Genomic DNA, 10,026 nt, shown 5'->3' on the forward strand with positions numbered 1-10,026 from the left:
TTTTTTCCAGGAGTTACACCCCTTTGAACTTATTTGCCCAATATACTGCTGCAACCTTTTGTCATCGCAACTCCTCTCAAACCACACAACAGAATTTCATGAAACCTTTTCAGATAATAAGGACATACTACGTAGATGTGCATATCGACAGGAAATTACGATTCAATTCTTTTTCTAGGAGTTACGCCCCTTTGAACTTATTTACTTTAATGTACTTCTGCAACAGTTTGTCATCGCAACTCCTCTCAAACCACTAAACAGAATTTCATGAAACCTTTTCAGATAATAAGGACATACTACGTAGATGTGCATATCGACAGGATATTACGATTCAATTTTTTTTCCAGGAGTTACACCCCTTTGAACTTATTTGCCCAATATACTACTGCAACCTTTTGTCATCGCAACTCCTCTCAAACCACACAACAGAATTTCATGAAACCTTTTCAGATAATAAGGACATACTACGTAGATGTGCATATCGACAGGAAATTATGATTCAATTTTTTTTCCAGGAGTTACGCCCCTTTGAACTTATTTGCCCAATATACTACTGCAACCTTTTGTCATCGCAATTCCTCTCAAACCACACAACAGAATTTCATGAAACCTTTTCAGATAATAAGGACATACTACGTAGATGTGCATATTGACAGGAAATTACGATTCAATTTTTTTTCCAGGAGTTACGCCCCTTTGAACTTATTTGCCCAATATACTACTGCAACCTTTTGTCATCACAACTCCTCTCAAACCACACAACAGTATTTCATGAAACTGTAGATTATAAGGACATACTATGTAGATGTGCATATTGACAGGAAATTATGATTCAATTTTTTTTTCTGATACAATTTTTTTTTCTTACACTTATTTTATTTCTCCAATGACAATGTGGGGATGTGGGGTATGTGAGTGCGCTCACTAAGGTTCTTTAATTGCCTCAAAATTTTAGGAATTAGGGGCAAAAAAAGGGGCAAAAAAACAAGCATTTTTCTAGTTTCATGACAATAACTTGTGTGGAAGTGTATGGATCTTTCTGAAATTGTACTACAAGGTTCCATATCACAAAGGGAAAGCTGGAAATGAGTTTGGGTGTAATTGCGGAAACGTTTAGGAATTGGGGGCCAAAAAGGGGCCAAAAATAAGCATTTTTCTAGTTTCCAGACAATAACTTGTGTTCAAATGTATGGATCTCTCTGAAATTGTACTGCAAGGTACCATACCACAAAGGGAAAGCTGGAATTGATGATGGGGGTAATTGCCTCAATATTTTAGGATTTAGGGGCCAAAAAGGGGCAAAAAACAAGCATTTTTCTAGTTTCAGGACAATAACTTGTGTGTAAGTGTATGGATCTTTCTGAAATTGTACTGCAAGGTTCCATATCACAAAGGGAAAGCTGGGTTTGAGTTTGGGGGTAATTGCCCTTAACGTTTAGGAATTTGGGACCAAAAAGGGGCCAAAAAACACATTTTTCTAGTTTCCAGACAATAACTTGTGTTCAAGTGTATGGATCTCTCTGAAATTGTACTGCAAGGTACCATACCACAAAGGGAAGTCTGGGATTGAGTTTGGGGGTGATGAATCATAAGGGGGTTCAAAAAATTTGGGGGGGGGATTTTTTTTTTTTCCTTTTTTTTTTCTTTTAAAATTTTCCATTTTAAGTTGGTTATTTCTGATTTATATTTAAAAGCAAATAATAATGATATGGTAGGAGATGCACACCAAACAGGATGTGTAAATTATTATATAATAAGTATTGTGCAATAACAAGAAATTTTCAATTGCACAGTATTGCACAATAGCAAGAAATCTTCAATTGCACAGTATTGCGCAATAGCAAGAAATCTTCAATTGCACATTATTGCGCAATAGCAAGAAATATCCAATAGCACAATATTGTGCAATAGCAAGAAATATTCAATTGTACAGTATTGCGCAACAGCAAGAAATATTTAATTGCACAGTATTGTGCGAAAGAAGATACTTCGTATAAATTGCTTATTTCTTGACCAATTTCAATGGGGTTTTATTCTTGAATTCTTGGGGTTCTTTAATATGCTGAATCTAACCGTGTATTTAGTTTTTGGATTTTGGGCCCCGTTTTTAAATTGGTCCACATTGAGGTCCAAAGGGTCCAAAATTAAACTTTGTTTGATTTCATCAAAAATTGAATTATTGGGGTTCTTTGATATGCCGAATCTAACCGTGTATTTAGATTCTTAATTTTTGGTTCCGTTTTCAAATTGGTCTACATTAAGGTCCAAAGGGTCCAAAATTAAACTTAGTTTGATTTTAACAAAAATTAAATTCTTAGGGTTCTTTGATATGCTGAATCTAAACATGTATTTAGATTTTTGATTATGGGCCCAGTTTTCAAGTTGGTCCAAATCGGGGTCCAAAATAAAACTTTGTTTGATTTCAACAAAAATTGAATATATGGGGTTCTTTGATATGCTGAATCTAACCATGTATTTAGATTTTTGATTTTTGGGCCCCATTATCAACTTTTTCCACATTGAGGTCCAAAGGGTCCAAAATTAAACTTTGTTTGATTTCATAAAAAATTGAATTCTTGGGGTTCTTTGATATGCTGAATCTAACCATGTATTTAGATTTTGGATATTGGACCATAAAAGGTGAATGTCCAATTTAAAATTTTTAAGTTCTTAGACCACATTCATTCTATGTCAGAAACCTATGCTGTGTCAAATATGTAATCACAATCCAAATGCAAAGCTGTATCAAGCTTGAATGTTGTGTCCATACTTGCCCCAACTGTTCAGGGTTCGACCTCTGCGGTCATATCAAGCTGCGCCCTGCAGAGCATTTTATTGTAAATTTTTGTAATCTTTTACAATAATCTTCTTCTCTGAAACTACTGAGACAAATTTAACCATACTTGGCAATAATCATTATTAGGGTATATAGTTTAAAAAATTTGTCCGATGACCCCGCCTTCCAACCATCATGGCCGACTTGGTTAAAAATTGAACATAGGGGTAAAATGCAGTTTTTGGTTAATATCTCTGAAACTAAAGCATTTAGAGCAAATCTGACTGGTGGCAAAAATGTTCATCAGAATTAGATTATCTGCCCTGAAATTTTCAGACGAATCTGACAACCCGTTGTTGGGTTGCTGCCCCTGAGTTAGTAATTCTACAAAAATTTTGCAGTTTTTATACTACCGCAAAAAAATTTTTGTGGTTTTATATTGGTATGACGTTGGCGTCGTCGTCCGGCGTCGTCCTGCGTCGTCCTGCGTCGTCCGAAGACACATTGGTTTTCGCACTCTAACTTTAGTTTAAGTGAATGGATCTCTATCAAATTTTACCACAAGGTTCAATACCACAAAAGGAAGGTTGGGATTGATTTTGGGGGTTATGGTACCAACAGTAAAGGAATTAGGGGCCAAAAATAAGCATTTTTGTAACTTCCAGACATAACTTGTGTGTTAGTGTATGGATCTCTCTGACATTGTACCACAAGGTTCCATATCACAAAAGGAATGCTGGGATTGATTTTGGGGGTAATTGCCTCAAAATTTTAGGAATTAGGGGCCAAAAAAGGGGCAAAAAACAAGCATTTTTCTAGTTTCATGACAATAACTTGTGTGTAAGTGTATGGATCTTTCTGAAATTGTACTACAAGGTTCCATATCACAAAGGGAAAGCTGGGTTTGAGTTTGGGGGTAATTGCCCTAAACGTTTAGGAATTAGGGGCCAAAAAGGGGCCAAAAAACACTTTTTTCTAGTTTCCAGACAATAACTTGTGTTCAAGTGTATGGATCTCTCTGAAATTGTACTGCTAGGTACCATACCACAAAAGGAAGGCTGGGATTGAGTTTGGGGTGATGAATCATAAGGGGGTTCAAAAAATTGGGGGGGGGGGATTTTTATTTTTTTCCTTTTTTTTCTTTTTTCCTTTTTTTTTTCTTTTTAAATTTTCCATTGTAAGTTGGTTATTTCTGATTTATATTTAAAAGCAAATAATAATGATATGGTAGGAGATACACACCAAACAGGATGTGTAAATTATTATATAATAAGTATTGTGCAATAGCAAGAAATTTTCAATTGCACAGTATTGCACAATAGCAAGAAATCTTCAATTGCACAGTATTGCGCAATAGCAAGAAATCTTCAATTGCACAGTATTGCGCAATAGCAAGAAATATCCAATAGCACAATATTGCGCAATAGCAAGAAATTGTCAATTGTACAGTATTGCGCAATAGCAAGAAATATTTAATTGCACAGTATTGTGCAAAAGAAGATACTTCGTATAAATTGCTTAATTCTTGACCAATTTCAATGGGGTTTTATTCTTGAATTCTTGGGGTTCTTTAATATGCTGAATCTAACCGTGTATTTAGTTTTAGGATTTGGGGCCCTGTTTTTAAATTGGTCCACATTGAGGTCCAAAGGGTCCAAAATTAAACTTTGTTTGATTTCATCAAAAATTGAATTATTGGGGTTCTTTGATATGCCAAATCTAACCGTGTATTTAGAATCTTAATTTTTGGTTCCATTTTCAAATTGGTCTACATTAAGGTCCAAAGGGTCCAAAATTAAACTTAGTTTGATTTTAACAAAAATTGAATTCTTAGGGTTCTTTGATATGCTGAATCTAAACATGTAGTTAGATTTTTGATTATGGGCCCAGTTTTCAAGTTGGTCCAAATCGGGGTCCAAAATTAAACTTTGTTTGATTTCAACAAAAATTGAATATATAGGGGTTCTTTGATATGCTGAATCTAACCATGTATTTAGATTTTTGATTTTTGGGCCTCGTTATCAACTTTGTCCACATTGAGGTCAAAAGGGTCCAAAGTTAAACTTTGTTTGATTTCATCAAAAATTGAATTCTTGGGGTTCATTGATATGCTGAATCTAACCATGTATTTAGATTTTGGATATTGGACCATAATAGGTGAATGTCCAATTTAATATTTTTAAGTTCTTAGACCACATTCATTCTGTGTCAGAAACCTATGCTGTGTCAGATATTTAATCACAATCCAAATGCAAAGCTGTATCAAGCTTGAATGTTGTGTCCATACTTGCCCCAACTGTTCAGGGTTCGACCTCTGCGGTCGTATCAAGCTGCGCCCTGCGGAGCATTTTATTTGTTATTATCTTAGATATCATTATAATATCTAATATCTAATACTATTAATTATGATTTTAACCTTATTTTACATGATTTCCAAAGCATCAGTTAATACAGGTGAGCGACACAGGCTCTTGAGAGACTCTAGTTGAGTATTTACTTGCATAAGAGGTGCATAGCGTTTCCAGATAACTCCTCCTACAGTGAACCATAGACCTATGTGCTCCCATGCTCAACTTTGTGTATTTTGAAATAACACTTTGCATTTGCGGGGGCATCATTTGTGTCTCCCAGACACAATAATATCACAAAGGAAGTCCTACATTGACTTTGTTATAATACAGTTACTTCAGAGTTGAGTGCGGGGGCATCAGTTTGTCTAGTCTTATATTAAATCTAACAGAGTTAATAACCAGCATGATACTGGCCATTATACATATTCAAGTTTACGATATGGGCAGAGGAATTGAGGAAAAGGCTACCACTACCGCCTACCTGAAATGAATTGCGCATCTTGATCCAACTAAGCAAGATACAAATTATAATTATATTAGTAATGTTCTAACATAACCTACTAAGTTTAAAGCTTGTGATCATAGACCCCTTCATGTCACTTTTTGAATAAAAAATAAAGAGTACATATTATGAATAGAAAATACTTAATATTTGTGCACATTAATAATTTTTACTGTCAAGCTCTATATTATGTTTTGAACAAAATTTCTAACATATTTATAGCTTATCGCATATTCGTATACATGTATTATTTTTTGGAATTCTTATTTTTCATATTTGTTTGTGGAAAACAGAAGAATCAGGTGAGTTAATAAAAATGATCAGAACTGTGTGATGACTATAATTGGGATAATTATCAGTCAGTGGTAGTTGCATTGACAGTTTGTTAAAGTTTGTTATTAGATCAGTTTAAGCAGAACCAATTGCATAGCTTTCATGATAAAGTTGGTGATTAGGTCAGTTTAAGGGGAACAAAAAATTGTAAGCTAATGATATTTGGTATGCAGTTGTGTAAGCATTGGCACACTTGTTTCAATAGAGATAATTTGGCACGGCAATTTTTTCGCATAGTTTATGTTTTAAAGTTTGTGATTAGGCCAGGTTATGGGGAACAACTAATGATAAGTCAATGAGTTATCTCCCCTTTTTAAGCAAACCTTTAAAAATTTGACATCAATCAAAAAATATTCTTTAAGATAGTCTTAAATTTTTTTTAAAAAGAGTGCAAAAAATACCTGATTGCATAACCAAATAAATAGAGAATGTGGACACAGATGATGCCCCAGCTTGCATATAACGTTATAAAGAGACTTAAACATAAACCAATTTCGGGATGTACATACGTACGGACAGAGGTACAGACAGACAAGGGTAATGCTTAATGTCGCCTCAGCTGCGACGGGGGCATAAAAATAGAAAATCTGAGAAAGTCTCATTGTAAATTGTATGTTCATTCATGTTTTTTCCTTTAAATTTGTTGATGATAATACATTTGTTTTCATTCTGTTTCAGAGTTTATAGAAGTATTATGTATTCCTATTGATGAACTTCTTAACAAATTAAATGGTAAGTATATATATATTTCCTTATTTTTGAAAACCTTCCAAAGAAATCTTTATGCCCCAACTACAATAGTAGGGGGCAAGGGAGCTTTGTGTTTTCTGGACTGTGTGTGTCCATCCATCTGTCCTTTTGTCTGTCCATCCATTATCTGGTTAAATTATGGTTTAAGTTACTAGTAGTTGACCATGCAGTTGTGGTCACAAAAACTTGAAAATAGTGCACATTTTCATTATGATGTTAACTTTTTTTAAAAACACTTAACCAAATATTTTTTTTTTACTCAGATTTTGTGGTTCGCTATCATGTTAAAGTTTTGGTTTTCAGAATGACTTTATATATGATCAGCGGATTGAAAATGACGAGTTGTATTGTATTCACACTTTTTGAATCTGTCAGATGCCTACTCCCTGTTCGCCAATACTTTGAATTTTTCAATATGTTTAATGAACTACTGAACAGAATTACTTCATATTTGGGTGTATGCATAGCACGACAAATACATGCATTCTCTTTGATATTGTTTAATATCAACTGCTAAACACAATATGCAACCTTTGGTTTCATTTGCTGATCTCACTTGTCAAAAAACTTCATAAAGTGACTGGCAGCTGATATTTTACAGTATGAATATTCAGAAAACTTTATAGTTGGTACACATCAATTTCTTTGTATAAGACATCTTGTGGATAAATATCTCTTTGAGTAAGATTATTGCTCATATCTAAATATTGTTGGAAAATTCTAATTGTGAGGCAATTTTGGTACTTTTTGCACTTTTTCCTTAAATGCATAAATTCTTTTTGATTTTCTAATTGAATACTATTTCCCTTTTCACACTAAAAATTGTTTTGTTTGCTATTGAACAAGATGTATAGATTGGCAGTTAATCTTCATGAGGATCCTCATAAGTTTTTATACCTTTGTGTATTGAAATATAAAAATAAGAAGATGTGGTATTAATGCCAATGAGACAACTCTACACAAGTGACCAAATGACACAGAAATTAACAGCTATAGGTCATGGTACGGCCTTCAACAATGAGTAAAACCCATACTGCATAGTCAGCTATAAAAAGCCCAGAAATGACAAATGTAAAACAAAAAAACAAAAAAACTAAAGGCCTGATTTATGTACAAAATAATGAACGAAAAACAAATATGATATACAGCAACAAACGACAACCACTGAATTACAGGCTCCTGACTTGGAACAGGCACATACAGAATGTGGCGGGGTTAAACATGTTAGCGGGAGCCCAACCCTCCCCCTAACCTGGGACAGGGGTGTAACAGTACAACATATGAACAAACTATAAAAATCTGTTGAAAAGGGCTTAACTCATCAGATTGATACAAAGCACAAAAACAAGTTACAAAAACACAGAGTGGAAGTGGCAGAGTACTTATACATCCCCATAACAAAAAGACACTAAGTACAGATCTTAGAGTACTTGAAATTACTGACTGCTAGTTCAAAGCGAATAACAACTAATAAAAAAAATCATGCATCAAAGACTGAAAAAAGTTCTCTTATGATTATTATATAATATTGCTTATTTATTACTACATAAAAAAACATCTTTTTTTCCTTATTTAAATTTAAAAATAAAAATAATAAATGATTTGTTTATATTTCAGACTATACTGTACAAGGAGTTGTAGTGAATACGATGGTCTATTCATATGCAATTGCTATGGAACAGTCAAAGAAATCAAAAAATAAATCTTTATAATATATCACATTGTGTTATAACAAAAAGGAAAGTTCATGTGGTTAGGCTTCTCATTTGAATTGTTTCACATTTTGTCATGTCAGGGCCTGTTATGGCTGACTATATGGAAAGGGTTTTTGTCATTATTGAAGGCCTTGCAGTGCCTAAAATTGCTTACATCCACATTATTTGGACTCCAGTGGATAGTATGTTGTCTCATTGGAAATCATACCATATCTCCTTATTTTGATGAGCAGTGAAGTGGCAAATACCAGTTTAAAGCCATTGTTTGTACCCATCTGGGGATTATACTTGTGACCTTTCTCACTTAACAAGCAAACTTTAATTCACATGACCACTAAGCAATTTGATGTTGTAGAAGATGGATGAGTTTTTATGCCCTACCTAGGGCACTATGTTTTTCGGTCTGTGCGTTCGTTCGTCCGTTCATCCGTCCATTCGTCCACCTGTCCCTCTTCAGGTTAAAGTTTTTGGTTGCTTCAGGTTAAAGTTTTTGGTCAAGGTAGTTTATGATGAAGTTGAAGTCCAATCAACTTGAAACTTAGTACACATGTTCCCTATGATATGATCTTTCTGATTTTAATGCCAAATTAGAGTTTTGACCCCAATTTCACGGTCCACTGAACATACAAAATGATAGTGCGAGTGGGGCATCTGTGTACTATGGACACATTCTTGTTTATAGATGAGACAACTGTTGATGAACATATTGGAAATGTGAAAGAAGCACTAGGAAAAAACTCAATATTGATGGAAGACTGTATTACAGTTCTAGATATAAGTTACTGTTCTGTCACATTTTGTGAGTGTCAGAATATGTTAAATAAGTTTGTGAAACTGCTGGGCAGAAAAATCTCAAACACAAATGGGCAAAACTAGGGGAAGGTAAGTATGTCAACTTAAAATCTACTTCAGCTTACATAGGAATGGCTTGAAACTTTACAGTATCACTTTATACACTGTGTAGGTGGCAAACTTCTATTTTATATTCCAGTTAGCTAAATTTTATGGGTTTCTTATCAATCTACGAAAGTCACAGTAAGCGAGCAGAGAGATTACTATCCAGCGACAGCTTGCATTGTCAAATATTTGTATAAAGCTTAATATATTAGAGGGTAGAACACCTGGATGCTTCATATCTTGTATACAGATGCCTTTTGTTAAGAAGATGCCATCTATCATATGTCCATTGCCCTTGACCTCATTTTTATGGTTCAGTGAATGTTGAAAAAAATGTTAGTATTTTTGTCATGTGAATTTCTCACTTATGAGTAATAGGATAACTATATTTGGTATATGGGTTTCTTGCAAGGTCTACATGTCTATCAGACAGGGTTCACCTGATCTCGACCTCATTTCATGGATCAGTGATCAAGGTTTAAGTTGCATGTTTAGGTCTTTCTCAGTAGGTGAAATGTATGTGGTGTATGGAATGATTGTAAGGTGTACATAATAGAAAAACAAAGGATATGGGGTATCCATCCACGACATTCTAGCAGGTTTCATCTGACCTTGACCTCATTTTCATAGTTCATTGGTCAATGTAAAGTTTTTGTGTTTTGGTCTGTTTTTCAAATACTATATGCAATAGGTAAACTTTAT

At 34.2% G+C, this 10,026-nt stretch overlaps 1 long non-coding RNA gene across 1 annotated transcript; it reads left to right on the forward strand.

The window, feature by feature from the left end:
• Positions 1-6,636: 6,636 nt before the first annotated feature.
• Positions 6,637-8,428, forward strand: LOC127734391 (uncharacterized). The gene is made up of 2 exons (XR_007997550.1): positions 6,637-6,694; positions 8,330-8,428. It is a non-coding gene; the product is annotated as an uncharacterized LOC127734391 (long non-coding RNA).
• The last annotated feature ends 1,598 nt before the right edge of the window (positions 8,429-10,026 follow it).

Source organism: Mytilus californianus, unplaced genomic scaffold (genome assembly GCF_021869535.1).
Source record: "Mytilus californianus isolate M0D057914Y unplaced genomic scaffold, xbMytCali1.0.p SCAF_1, whole genome shotgun sequence".
Lineage (NCBI taxonomy): Eukaryota > Metazoa > Mollusca > Bivalvia > Mytilida > Mytilidae > Mytilus > Mytilus californianus.